The sequence below is a fragment of the Sceloporus undulatus genome, chromosome 2 (assembly GCF_019175285.1).
Source record: "Sceloporus undulatus isolate JIND9_A2432 ecotype Alabama chromosome 2, SceUnd_v1.1, whole genome shotgun sequence".
Lineage (NCBI taxonomy): Eukaryota > Metazoa > Chordata > Lepidosauria > Squamata > Phrynosomatidae > Sceloporus > Sceloporus undulatus.
Genome location: NC_056523.1, coordinates 270336534 through 270351211, shown reverse-complemented (window position 1 = coordinate 270351211; position 14678 = coordinate 270336534). Strand labels below are relative to the sequence as shown.

At 40.0% G+C, this 14678-nt stretch overlaps 1 protein-coding gene across 1 annotated transcript in view; it reads right to left on the bottom strand.

Moving 5' to 3' along the window:
* PJA2 (praja ring finger ubiquitin ligase 2) overlaps positions 1-14678 on the bottom strand; it is a 131845-nt gene that overhangs the window by 66912 nt on the left and 50255 nt on the right. The window lies entirely within an intron of this gene.

Here is a 14678-nt window from a genome sequence, read left to right as displayed (position 1 = left end):
ATCCTGGGAGCACCAAAAAGAAGCATGGATCCCCTCTACTCTCTCATATATATGAGAGTTAAAGTACAGTACTTACATCAACCCGTGGATAAGTCAACCCAGATTTTTTGGGTCATTTTTTGACTAAAATTTCTAGACTAGAGTATATACAGTAAGCCTTTCCCCCCATTTTTTAAAAATCCAGTTTCATGGGCTAACAAACGATACTGGGTCTGCAAAAGCGTATGCCATAAGAAACCTGTGAGTTTGCATTACAGACTCTTGGTTTATAAGGGGCCACAAGACTTGTTGATGTTTTTTTTTTAAATGTTTGCAAGATCTGCAAGATAATTTTCCTGTCCAAAGTAAAATGAAACTGCTCTGGCAATGCCAGTCAAGTTCACAAACTCTCAGTTGGATAGGCAGTTGAATCTCACTTCTGAACTCAATCCAACATTGCACCCTGTACCTGAAAGCAGACACCTAAATTAGGGGATTCTGGGGGTGAATGGTATGTTTTCACTGGAGGTTCTCCAAAGGATTATGTTAGCACAGCCAAGGCATTACCATTAGGTATATCTGGGGATTTATAATTCACTCAAATGGAGTAGCTCTATGGCTGTGTTAGGAGCTTATCGCATGGATATTTAAATCAGTTCACCTCAATCCAGTTTAACCCTTAATTTGGTCCCTCTTCTAAAGCCTTTTCTATTCCAATTTAACTCTTTGTTCTCTATTTCTAGTGGAGGTGTGTGTGCTGTGTCTCTGTGTGAACTTCTCTCTTTTAAATAAAACTTGTAACTTGGAATTGCCTCTGGATTTCTCTATACTTTCGGACCTGGTATACATAGGTTTAAAGGCGCCTAAGTAAGCAGTTTATCACATGGATATTTAAATCAGTTCACCTCAATCCGGTTTAACCCTTAATTCTGGCAGCATCCTGATATTATCACAAGGTTTTTGGCTCTAGTTTTGCTGCCCGCATACATCTCAGGCCCATCCCCGCTGCCAAGAAAGCTCCGGCAGCCATTTTTTCAAGCGAGAAAACTTCCAGATCTGAAAAGAGCCGGGAGGAGCGTCTCTGGAAGCAGGGATGGACTCAGGATGTATTCAGGCAACAAAACTGGAACCAAATAAGTTACAATTTTTTATTTAAAAGAGATAAGTTCACACACAGAGAACATACAGCACACACACCTCCAGTAGAAATAGGGAACAAAGAGTTTAGTTGAAACAGAAAATAATAATAATAATTATAGTAATATTAATATAGTTTATTTATACCTCCCACCTCTCCCACAGATCAAGGCGGGATTACCACCTTAAAAGACACTTAGTACAGTTTACAATCAATACAACAATAAAATACTAACTCTGAATTTACCAAGAATGCCTATTCTCTAAAAATTACAATTCGTCCATTAGCCAAAGAGCAGTCAACATAACCTTTTTATATGGATTTCAGTGGATAAGCCTGCAGGAAGAGACCCGTTTTGAGTGGCTTTAGACGGGGGACCATATTATTATTATTATTATTATTATTATTATTATTATTATTTATATAGCGCTGTAGATTTGCACAGCGCTGTACATCAAACAATAACTATAAAAGAGTAAACCTGCCTGTGGCGAACAATCTAAGAATAATAGGATAATACATATAAAATACATAGCAATACAGGAAATGCTTCAATAAAACAGGCAACAAAAAATAACATAGAATAGCAAGTGACAATCACGTAATGCCTGGGAACGCTTTTGAATGTTTACAACCTGAATGTTTGGAGCTCCTTCTTCTGCTGCTGATGTTAAGATGGACAATGGGAGACTCATTTGCTCTCTCGGCAGAGGAGCAAAGAGGGGCTACAATTACAAATCTGGCGGCACTTCTGCCTGGAAATAAACTAAGCCAATTGACAAAGAAAGTCCAGAATTTAAATAGGGTTTTTGTGCCCTGGGATAAAAGAAACCAGAGCCTGAATGAGCCACATCAAATGAAGCCTTTGGTATGTACTGTATGTTTTGAAGCTCAGTCTTTTCAGAAAGAAGGGGTAGGTGTAAATGAGACATGCTTCTGAGGCAGGATGGCAAGTTGATTGGGTTAGGGGGGTTGAATGGCACTTTCTGTTATGGATGGGAAGGTGCCATTCCCTTTGCTTTATTATCTTAACACCTCCTCTTATGAGAAAAGGGCCATCTCCTGGTGGGTGACTCCAGGACAGGCTAGCCTGCGTACGTGATGTGCCAGCTTCAAGCTCATGGAGGCTTACACATAGAAGGCTCATACAGACAGGGAATGCCCACATTAACTGATATCAAAGAGGAGGGGTGGTTTCAGGCCTGCTCAGGCTGTAACAGATAAGAAGCCAAATAGCCTTTTAATGGCAAAATCAGATGGCCCCATTACATGCTTTATCTGTTATATGTGATGGCCAGAGACATGAATCCTTAGCACCCATTCCTTGTCAGGTGTGTGTGTGTGTCCATGTGGACTCTGAAATCTGGAAAAGATTATAGTAGGAACTTTAATTGACCTACCCAGTATGCTGAACTCTGTCCCCTGAAAGAAGTTCAGCACATTGGACAAATCCTTTAAAGTTCAAACCAAAATCTGCCGTTGATCTACAGCCCCAGTGGCATGGAAACCACCACTGCCACAGGTACTTAACCTGGAATAGATACAGTCAAAGTATGCCCTTAGAGGTAAGTGATCTTGAACAACCACTCTTGCTTTAGAAATGTGATTTATAATGAAAGAATCTCCCCCTTTGTTTCTCCCAATTTATTCAAACCTACACGAATAGACACTGGATCAGTCCACTCATAGAACAAACAATAAACAGTTGGCCCTCCATATCCACTGATTACTTATCCATGGATTCAAGCATCCATGGCTTGAATTTAATACACACACACACAGCCCAAAAAGCAAACCTTGATTTTGCCATTTTTTGTAAAGAACACCATTTTATTACATCATTGTATTTAATAGGATTCGATCATCGATGGATTTTGGTATCGGGGTGTGTGTGTGTGTGTGTGTCCTGTAACCAAACTCAAGCAGTTGACAAAGTCTCCCTGTACACACACAGACATTATATCACTGCCACTCAGAAAAATATAAGCAACAATGTACCAACTCAGGTTATTTATCTATCCAGCCTACTTCTCTAGCTGGCAGCAGTTCTGTGGCACAAATCTTTTCTATTACCACTTTGTGTCTGATCATTTTGCCACTGAAGATGCCAGGGACTGGAACTTAGAGTATGACTACGTAAAGCAAGTTATTTACCACTGAGCAGTATGTTCCCTTCCTGACTTGTTGAGCTGTCACCATAAAGTCATTACAATATACTGTGGTATCTCTTTGTCACTTTGTTTAGTGTATAATTTTCTCATTTCAACACCTGCATAACTAGCAGAATGATTTAATATACTTTTGTCAGCTCAGAGTAAAAGTTTAGGACTGACTCCTATTTTTAGTCCCAACTAGAGACTGAATCAGTGTAATTTACCTCTGTGTTGAGTCACTCACTGTTCAGCAATTGATCCGATGGGTCTGTTCTAGTTGGGATTAACCAATAGGATTCTGGTTTTAGGTTCCTCCTGTAGAATACCATGGCTTTGCTGTTGTCTGGAGCTGGGAGTAGCAAGCATTTAATTTCCATTTGAAATCCACTTTCAATTCAAAGTGCTGGTTACCTGTGAAGTTAAACACAGCATGGGCTTGGCATACCTGGACCTTTCCCTGGCCATTGTTTGAGAAAGAGAGTAGGGATGGTTTAAAGCTGCGGTCCTAAGCACACTTACTAGAAAAACCTGTTGGACTTACATCTGAATAAACATGCTTCTTTATGCCTCTGCATCACATCACATTTCCTGCAATTGTGACTTCATTGCCAGTTGCTTAGTATTATCACTGTACCACTACCATAGTGTTGCCTATGAACAATATTGTAACCTGGAGAGGAACTATGTAGTTGCTAGAGCTACTATGGGAATGGTTGCTGTTGTATCCATTATTTTCCATTTATTTTTGTCTAGTTCTCAGACCATTGCAAAATACCAAAACCATAACAAGGAATATGCAGGCTAACACCATCTAAATTGCACATATGCCATGTACAACATTATACTGAACCAAAAGTTAAGAATCTGGAATCAGTGAGAGGAAACAATATTGTCATGTAATAAAAATGGTAGCATAAGTTACTACCAATAAGAAACAGTGTTGTACCAGAAAAAAGGAGGAAGAGAGGGGACTAATTTATTTTTATTTTAGCATGAGCTTTTGTGGTATCTGTATTAGATAGAAGCAAGCAGTGGTCAGTAACTGAAAACTTGTCTACTCCTGTGCCAGAAGATTACTGGTTATAAACCAGTCTTCTAACTTAAGTAGGAAATGTCTGGCACAAATTTCCCCAATCACATTCAATCAGCTAACATGCTTTAGCCGAAATCTCCTTGCCACCCTCAAAATTGCTTCATTTCATTTATTTGGAATTTGCCCTTATGTATCAATGTAGGCAAAGAGCAGGGCCAATATGGGGCACAGTATTTATTAAAACCCTATAACAGATTGGCTGAAATAAATTTTCCAGAAGTAATCACTCATTATCAGATTTCCTATGTGAGGTGGAGAAGCTCACCATGTGAGCTTAATTTGGCATGTATATAAAACCTCGGTATTGACAAGTAAATACAGGACAGGAGACTTCTACGCAGTCATTAAAAAGCCTCTGGAAATCCTTGGGCAAAGCACCTAACTAGCTTTGCATTCAAAATTGTTGTAAAAATGATATGAAATGCATTGCAAATACCATAAACTGTCAGGTTTGGATTCTAAAACCATCAAATATGTAACAAATCCAATGTTTGCTGGATTATCAACAAGATGGCACTCTTATATCCTGAAGATATCATGTTGACAATTTTGACAAGTCTGTACCAGTCTTGCCATAGTCCTCCTACTATCCTGCTGTTCCTGTGAAAGGAATGTGGTATTCTGGGAACTTTATGTACTTGGGAACATACTTGATTTCAAAAGAAGCACTGTACTAGGGCAGAGCTTAGAAATAATGAGCCACAAGTAATTATTGTTATCTGTAACCCATGACTTTTTTAAGGACACAACAAAGTTATATTTCTAAAATAATAGAGTGCTTAGGACTTATGACACTTTGTACTGATGACTGCATATACTGCATCTCATTTTCTAGCTGCTGTTGCTATGTACATTCATGTTGTTTCCAACGTATGCCGAGTTGAACGTATCACGGGCTTTTCTGAGGCTGAGACTGTGTAGGCTCCCATGGCCAAGTGGGGATTTTATTACATAATGAATTAGCTGTAAAAAAAAAATCCATGCTCTGGGCTAGAGCTGGGTTAGAACTGAACAAATCAGGGTTGGCAACTTTGGAGGTTCTGGGGCCCAACACCCACATGTATGGAAAAAAAACAAACCAAAAATAGAAAATCTGAAAGTGCCTGGAATTTTGCTTCTGTTTTCATTCTAAAAGAGCTGCGCCCCAAAAAACTGCTACTCCTGAAAGCTTTCAAAAATAGGCCATTGTCTTTGGGACTGTTTTTGTTTTTTTCGCAGGGAGGTAGAAATAGTGCAGTAATATCATGGAGAGTGTGTGCATGTAGATCAGTCTGAATTTTGTCCACTCTTGGTAGAATAATAGCCTTCATTTCTAAAATCCAGTAATAAAGGTAGCTGGATGACTGAGTAGTCAGATAAATAGGGAGAATACATGTTCTGGAAAAAGAAAACAAAGAACAGAATGAACTGAGCAGGAATTGAAAGAGAATGAGGTAGAGGGAAGGGATGAGAACTGAATATAATGAGATCAAGGTTGTACTTTGTACCAGTGGTGGCTGTTGGTTTCCATATCAGCAGGGTGGTAAATCTACTTAGATTTTAGTCTAAACTTTAAAGAAGATATCCAAGATACTGAAACCTATCTAAAAGACTGTATCTCCCTATATGAACCTGCCCAAAGTTTTACAATCTATAGAGAAAGATGTAGCTGCCACATCTTTGTGGCTCCCCCAGCTAGCCTGGGTGGGTCTCCTCCTTTTGTTTACTGTTTGTTTCATTTATATCCAACTTTTTCATTACTGAATTCAAGGTAACATACATGGTTTTCTTCCCAATTTTAACCCTTCTGTCAACTCTATGAGGTAGGTTAGGCTGAGATATGGTGACCAACTAAAAGTCACCAGTGAATTTCATGGCTTAAATGTGGATTTGCACTGTAATCTCTGGAGTCCTAGTCTATGGGCTTTTTCATACTATACAGTGATAGAGCTATGATTCCATTTTAATTGCCCTGCCTGGCTGCATCCTATGGAATTCAGAGGTTTGCAGTTTAGAGGCAAACTCTAGTGCCTCACCAAACTACAGGTGCCAGCATTCTCTTAGAAGCAGCCCGTGATAAAAATTTGAGTCCAAGTCAATTGACTCATCACTTCAATAACTTGACTTGGACTTGACTCAGCAATAAATGATGCACTGATTCAACTCAAGGCATGTATATATTTAGCAGTTGACTTGCTACCCTAACTTCATCCAGAGATAACAAAACACATTATGCTGTGGGCTTGAGACAAGGGTTGAGGTCTACTCATCTTTAGACAGATCTTCTGCCCCAAGCCTAATGCATTTTTTTATTCTCTTCTGAACAATTTTTTTATCTCTGTGCTTATCTTCTTGATTTTCTAGTTATTGAAACTCCACACACACATGACACATACTTCCACCTCCTCCTTTTTTCTATTAAAGTTGGATCCCAGACTTGAGACGTGACTCGAGACCTGACTTGAAAGTATCTTGCAAGGTCTTGAGACCTGAAAGTAAAGGTTTGAGACTTGACTTGAGCCTTGGAGTAAAATATTTGAATAATCACTGGAAACAACCATAAATTTAAAGTGGAATTATAGTGCTTTAATTTTTAGTGTGAAAGGTCCATAATATTCTAATCATTAGTCTCCACTGGCTTTGGAAACCCTCCTCTGCCCAAGGGTAAAACAGAGAGATTCACCTAGCAATTGACTAATCTGGCTTGGTCAGATTTTACTCTTTATCCTGACAAACTGGTCCTGTTGAATTATTTACATGATGATAATGTGCGCATATGCAGCTCCTAAGCTTCTAAGGCTTTATTGAACAGAATTGACTTGTCTGATCACCAAGAGAAAGCTTTTGCTTATTCTGATGTTTGATTAAAACATGTCATTAGTGTTATCATTAGAATCATTGCAGCAAAAGAGTGAATATAATAGATTTCATTCTTGGGAAAGTAGTGTATATTGATTTGTCAAGGCTGTTCTACAGCTAGACAACCAAATGAAGAATCTGCAATACAAAAACACATAATAAGCAGTGTGGCACAGAAATAAAGACAGATTTGCATTAAGGGCACTTACATATCATAGAATCATAGAGTTGGAAGAGACCACAAGGGCCATCCAGTCCAACCCCCTGCCATGCAGGAACTCTTAATCAAAGCATACCCAACAGATGGCCACCCAGCCTCTGTTTTAAGACTTCCAAGGAGGGAAGTACATATGGGCAGAAGTACATCTTGATGAATATTGTTCTGTTGAAATAACTCAGCCCTCAAATGTGTGCATTGTTGGCACATGCACACACATGAGCACGTGTGTACATACACACACACACACAGAGGGGGGCATTATGTATATATGGATGTATTTTAACCTGTTGTATGCCGCTTTGATTGCCTGGCAAAAAGCGGGATAGAAATAAAAAAAAATATTTATTTTTATTTTGAGAGAGAGAGAGAGAGAACCCAGAAAAGGAAAAAATTAGGCATTTTCCTTTTCATTATCAAATCGTCCCTACTTTTTTGTTAGGTAATTTACTCTTCTCCCCTTACAACTTACAAAAAGGCTTATTGAAGGAGGTAACTCACTGTGAGGTTAACTGCAAATATAGATATAAATACAACTATCAATGTTCTTAGTTACCCTGTGAAAAACTCATGTACTATGAAATAATTGGGACATGTTAACTTCTGGTTCCAGTTTCTATCCAGATAATCAGAAGATGGGACAGAGTGATAGAGAATGTCTTACTGATCCCACTATGCAGTGATTTTTCTGGTTATGTTTATTTTTTTGATATCATGCCAATGTCAGGTTCCTAATTCCAATGTCTTGAAGAAACTTTCCTAAAACCCAAGCTCCGATGCAGGCCAGCATGCTGCAGCCCTAGGGATAACAACACATTAAGCCAGACACAAATGAGCACATGGACTGAAGAAAAAGGAATGGCACATTATAGAAAAGAGCACCCAAAGGAACAGATGGTATAAACAGCCAAATCAAAACCAAGTAAAATAGACTAAGGATATTCTGTGTGGCCCACATAGCAATCAGTCGGTTGGAATTAGCAAACCTGCTGGCAAACATGGATCCCTTGATGTGTTCTTGCATTTATTATTATGGTGATAACAAGTTAATTACACAGAGTTTTGAAACATCTGTACCCAGGTAGGAAATGCATCATGGCAATTCCAATGTTTTTAAATTGGCATACACATTTAAATTGATTAAACATATAATTTTTCCATCCTCAACCGCCAAGTTTTATTTTCCCATTATCTGTAACGTTACAATCCCCACAGCTTCTCAGGTGCCCTAGATTCTTTGCATGTAGTTAAGGCTGAATTCCGAATGTTTTTAGAAGCGGAAAATAAATTGCAGCCTACTTTCATTATAAGTAAAAACAAATACACAACAACAATAAGAAATCCTTCCTCTGAATTCACCTTCAAAATATTTTGTGTTCCTAATAATCCAATACATAATATTTTGCAATAAAATTCTTAAGCTTTCCTTAGAATTGATTTTGTATTTCAAATAGCAACACCTTCATTACTGTGCTGTGTTAGGTTTTTGTATAACTTGAAACCCAGAGGACATAGAGCATATTGAAGCTCAAAGACTTCCTTCTTTGCCATTTAGAAGCAGCACTATTGGTTGCGCCTGGTAATCACCTTTTTATTTTTATTTTTGAGAAACAGCTATTTGGAAAAATGATGTGGCTGAAAGGTGTACAACTTTCTGATAACTGAAATGAATGAAATGGGAATGCTTGCCATTGCAAAAGAAGTTTTTTCTGTTTAAATGGTGTTAGTCAACATCTTGTTCCTGCAGACTTCCATACTTAAATCAGGTCTTAGACTGTGCCATGGCTGGTATTTTAGATGCAGTACTATCTTGTCTTTTGGATTTGAAATAGACACAAGTCCACACAAACTGGAATACTGCATAACTGAATTACATCTTGTATTAATTAGCCTCACTAACAGATATGCCATGACTTCATCATGCAACATTATACCACCTACTTACCACTGGTGGCTGGTTTTGTTGTCAGTGTAACAGTACCAAACTAGGTTGCCTTAATGGAGATACATGTGGCTTTTAAACCATGATTACATTTGGAAAAAAGTGGCTTTAGCAATACATAGTGCATGCTGCCACCTCCAACCTGTAGCTGCTGCATCCCCCAACCACAATTAGGATATCCCTTTTCATTGATGAGTGAAACCTGTTAATAGTGCAAGTGCCCAAGTGTGAAACATTGCTGTGAGGGCATCTGCGTTATTGTCAGTCATGTGGTGTCAGTGTCCCCTTCTCTCCTCCTGTCCCCCTTGCTCACTATTCCCAAGCAGCCCAACTATGTTTCTTTTCCCTATTTCTTTTCCTTTCTTTCTTTCTTTCTTTCTTTCTTTCTTTCTTTTAAAAACATTTTTATTGAATGCTGTAGCAGCACTCCAGATTGTGTGAGTTAAATATAATATAATGCTACTAAATACAGTGAGGTGCGCACACACCCAATGGTGGTGCGTACACACAGCTGTGCCACCATTAGGGATGGTTCTGGCAATCCTGCTGTCCATGGGAGTCAGCAGGGGGTGCCCTATTCCCGCAGTGCCCTCCGCCAGCTACCAGCCAGGAAAGCAGGTTGGGGTGGAAAGGGCTTGTGGTGCCAGGACTGGCATGGCAAGCACCAGACTCCAGGTTCAGCCTCACTTGGGAGGGCACCAGCACTGTCTTCATACCCCTCCTCGGGGGATCAAGAATGCCCACACAGGGCAGGCAGGCAGGAACCCCAGAGTCTGGATGGCCACAGGAGGCTCCTCAGAACAAGCTAGGCTCCTTACCCTAAGTGGCCGGGCTCCTCGTGGATTGGAACCACTGATGGAGGGAGGGCCAGGCCAGCAAGACCCTGAGGGGAGAGGAGGGGGAGAGAGGGATTGCCCCAGCATCCCTGCCTGCCTAGAAGATGTCCAGGACACGGGGAACTTCATGTAAGCCCCTGTTGTTTGGGACTTGAGCATCCGTGGATTTTGCTATCCATGAGGGTGTCCAGAATGGATCCTCCTTGGATACCGAGGTCCCACTGTATACTGAAGTGAGGCATGAGGCAGGGAGATGGGGTTAAAGGGGACTCATGGAGAGTGCGATAGCAGCAGCACCTACAGGCACGTGATTCCAAAGTTGTGAGATATTAGACTCTGAATGCAGTATGTTTCCATTCCCCCCACCCCTGATGCGATTGCTGCAACAACAGGGCTCATATAGTAAAACCCAGTGACTCAGTATCTTGGATTAGTTCATGCTGCAGTCACAGTGCCACAACATGCTGCTGCAGATGTTGCCTTGACCACATTCTTTTTTTTTTTATACATCCTAGCCAGAAATAAGCATATAAGTGACAGTTAGCTGTGCATTTAATGTTTTTTCATTTATATTGGCATGACTATGCTTTCATACTGCATTCTGCTGATAGTTACACATGCAAATAAATGAATGAGACTGCAGCTTTTCTAAATGCTGTCTAGCATCATGTAAATGCTGTCTTTTCTTTTTCTTCACTTTTGTGTAGCAAGTGAAATGTGTGTCAGCTTGCTTGCTTAGGGAGGCTGAAAAGCCAGAGGCAGGTGACCTTTCATTTTCCAGATTTTGATGCTTCTATTTTAAAAAAAGGAAAAAGGAAAAGGATCTCATTGCCACAAAGGTCACTAGCACAACTCCCAGACAGTACAATGTGCCCCACTGAAAAAAACAGGGAAATGCCCATCCCTGGTTTGCACAGACTGGCAGCAGTTTTCCAAGATTCAGAAATGAGGTTTTTACAGCCCCATCTAGAGATGTGCAAGACTGAATAAGGCAGTTTTTAATATGCTTTGCATGTATTCCACCAATGTTGAGCTACCCTTCCCTGAACCAAAATGTCAATAATAGCATTTATTCTAACATTTACCTTGGGTTGAATATCATGGGCAGCTTCCTGCTCAAATTGCTCCTGGAGGAACACTTTACATGAAGATCAGTGGCGGTTGGGAACAGAATTGCTCCAGGGAGGTCTTCTGGCAGGCAGCATTTTTATACCTTTTCCTCTGTGATGCATGAGGGTGTAAATATAGACTATGTGATGAGAAAACTGGGGACTACTTCTGTAACCTGGGCATCAATATTTGGTGAGAGCTTCCTACAAAGAAGCCATCCTCTGTACCTACTGCTAAAAGAAGAAACTTCTGCATTTTTGAAAATAAAATTGCAAAAGTATTCAGTAAAATATAGCTGTATGATGTACACATTTGCTTGAGTGAGGATTATTAAAACACTGTATTTGCTCTTTATTTCATCCTCATGATTAGAAGAAACTAAGGCCCAAGACAGACAGACGAAAAGTGGTGTGCCTCCTCCAATTCTAGGGTTCTGGAGCGCGCAGCAACTGCACGATCTGGAACCCTAGTTCGTGCTGGCAGCACCATGACTGTGTGGCCCCGCTCACATGGGGAGTGTGTCCATGATGCAAGCACAGTACCACGTCTGCACACCCAGATGCCATGCTTGTGTCATGGACGTGCCACAGTGCACCAATGGCGCACTGATGATGTTATTCATGCGCGCCAAAAAGAACCCAGTTTTTCCAGGTTCTTTTTGGTCTGGAGGGATGCCGCATGGTTTGGCTGCTGTGGTGTCCCTCTGGAGGAAAACTGGTTGCCTCCAACCTGTCCTTTTGGGGAGAGCCCCTAAGAGACATGACATTTCCCATTGGCCAAGTGAAATGATATACTGGTATTGAGAGGATTTTCTCACTCAAGGTAGCAGAGCAATAGTAGCAATAGTAACAATGGGCCCTCTTATGTAAAGGTCTAATTGGCAGCAGGCAACAGAAGCAATCATTGGGATCCAAAAAGTTCCAGGTGACAGAGTCTGAGCAGCTGTCATTTAAAGACACCACTCATGCCATAGCATAATCCTGTAGCATTGTGGAAAATTTAAATGGCAGTCTTATTTGCAAAAATATCATGGGAGACCTTGTCAAAGGCTTTAATGAAATCAAGATATGCTACATCCACAACATTCCCTTTATCCACTAAGCTTGTAACTCTGTCAAAAAAAAAAAAAAAAAAAGGAATAAAAAAGACAAGATTAGTCTGGCATGACTTGTTTTTCAGAAATATTCCAGAAACAATCACAATGTCAGTTTACTGCTTTTCCCTGGCATCCTTGAAACTTTTTAACTTCAGTCGAGTGCTGCCCTAGTGTGTACAGCACTGTACCCAAAAGTAGTCCTTAGAATAAATCACTTCTTAACTGTTTTAGGAGAGGTGACGAATTAAAATCTTTGCAATTTTGTTTTCAATAGACAGCATCTTAAAAAGTTATCACCAGCATAAAAATAAGAAGCTATCATTATCACTTAAGGTGAAATTCTATGCTGAACAGAGTGTCAACATATTCATATACTGGAATGTGTAATATTCCTGTAATAGGCCCTATAATGTTGTATTGATTAAGAAGTAGATTATCTGACATTCTTGGCAGACAGCCTGGGCAGGTGAAATAAATTAATCTAATCCTAATGAGTATGTGTTTGAAAATTAAAAACTTGATTTTGAATGTTCCTTTGGGCATAATTAAACGCACCCACTTTCCTAGATTTGTTGACCATCAAAGTTTTAAAAGGTTCTCATAAAATGTGAACACTCACCAGAGGATCATAATTCAGAATAGCACTCAAAGGGGTCATAGCCCAATGCCAGCCAGTGACAGTGTTAGGTACTGAAGATATTTTACCTGATCCAGGCTTTCCATGCACACTGATTTGAATGTGGATCTGATGTGTGTCCAATGCACCTTTGGATTCAAGTGAGATTCTCATCTCCATTGCAGTATAAGTTCAAATGAGCAGATATCTTGCCAAAAAAAATAAAAATCCCTGTGATAGGTTTGCCTTAGGGTCACTATAAATCGAAAACAAAAAGGCACACAAAAGCAACAATACCAGTGGATTTCAGCAGGTGTTTCTGGCTCCATGACAAGCAACACCTGCTGAAATGCATTCTTCTATAATGTCTTTAAAAGTACAGGAGCCATCTCCAGTTGTCACTCTGACAATCCTAGATAAAAACCATCTGAATATGGGAGAAAGCAAAACTGAGAGTTTTAGCCATTCAAACAGAAGACTTTGAATGTGTCATTCTTAAAAGTCTGGGTTGAATACCAATGTCTGCAGCCATGCATATGATGCTAAATCAGGATTATTATTATTATTATTATTATTATTATTATTATTGCTTCTTCTTCTTCTGATAAACTCATATTTAACTGCTCGATATCAGGTAGGTGCAAAATGTTCTTCCTCATGCTAGAAATAGCTGTACTTACTGAATTTGGCTAGAGTAGGTGGATTCAGTTTAGCTCAGTTCAGTTTGTATTAAAAGAATTTATTAAATTTATCCAGGTTGGAAAGATCTTCACATAAGGACAGGTACAGTATAAGCATATGGCAATGATGACAGGGAGCAGTGAATCTGCTCCACTTTGTAGACTGAACTTTAAAAATACTATCCAAGATGAGGCTAGAATTCACCACCTTGGATGACTCCTATCTCTTCCATATTAAAATCTAGAGCAGATTTATAGCCTGGTGAGGACACAGAAAATAGTCTTTTCAATGGCTGCATCCAGGCTTTGGAACTCCCTACCCCAGATTATCCCACCCTGGAACCTTTCAGTGTGTGTTATGCAGAAGTACCCCCTCCATCCCACGTAGTTAAGATGTCAAATTGCCACTTTTGACACACCCAGAGAATGCCTAAAAACATGTGTAACACCTACTGGACGCCTTCTAATTTTGGTTTGTGTGTATGTGTTCCCTACCATGGCCCTGAATGTACTCTGAATGCAAGTAGCCATGGAGCTTATCCTATCCGGTCACATAGACAAGGTAGCCATGAGCTCAAGAGCAAGAGAGCACTACACAAGGAACTGAAATAGAGATCAAACAGATAGTTGCAATCAAGGACATTCACAGTTTCCTCCCATTCCTTGATGAAAGGATAAAGTGCCTGCAACGTGCCCTGCCATTCCTACTGACCTTTGTCTCCAATGGACATGTTCTAAGATACACTCTCTTAGATCATTGGCCCCAGTGAGTTTTCACAGGCTTGGTCAATGCCAATCATGAACCTGTAGGACCTGAGCAGAGCAGTGAATGACATGGGGTCTTGGAGAAGTCTCAACACAGGGTCACCATGAGTCAAAGTTGACATGAGGGCAGTTAACAACAACAAAATATCCCCAAAGGTACAAAAGCTGAAACCACTGCACCTGAAATTCAGGCTTGAGTGGCTCAGAACATTTTA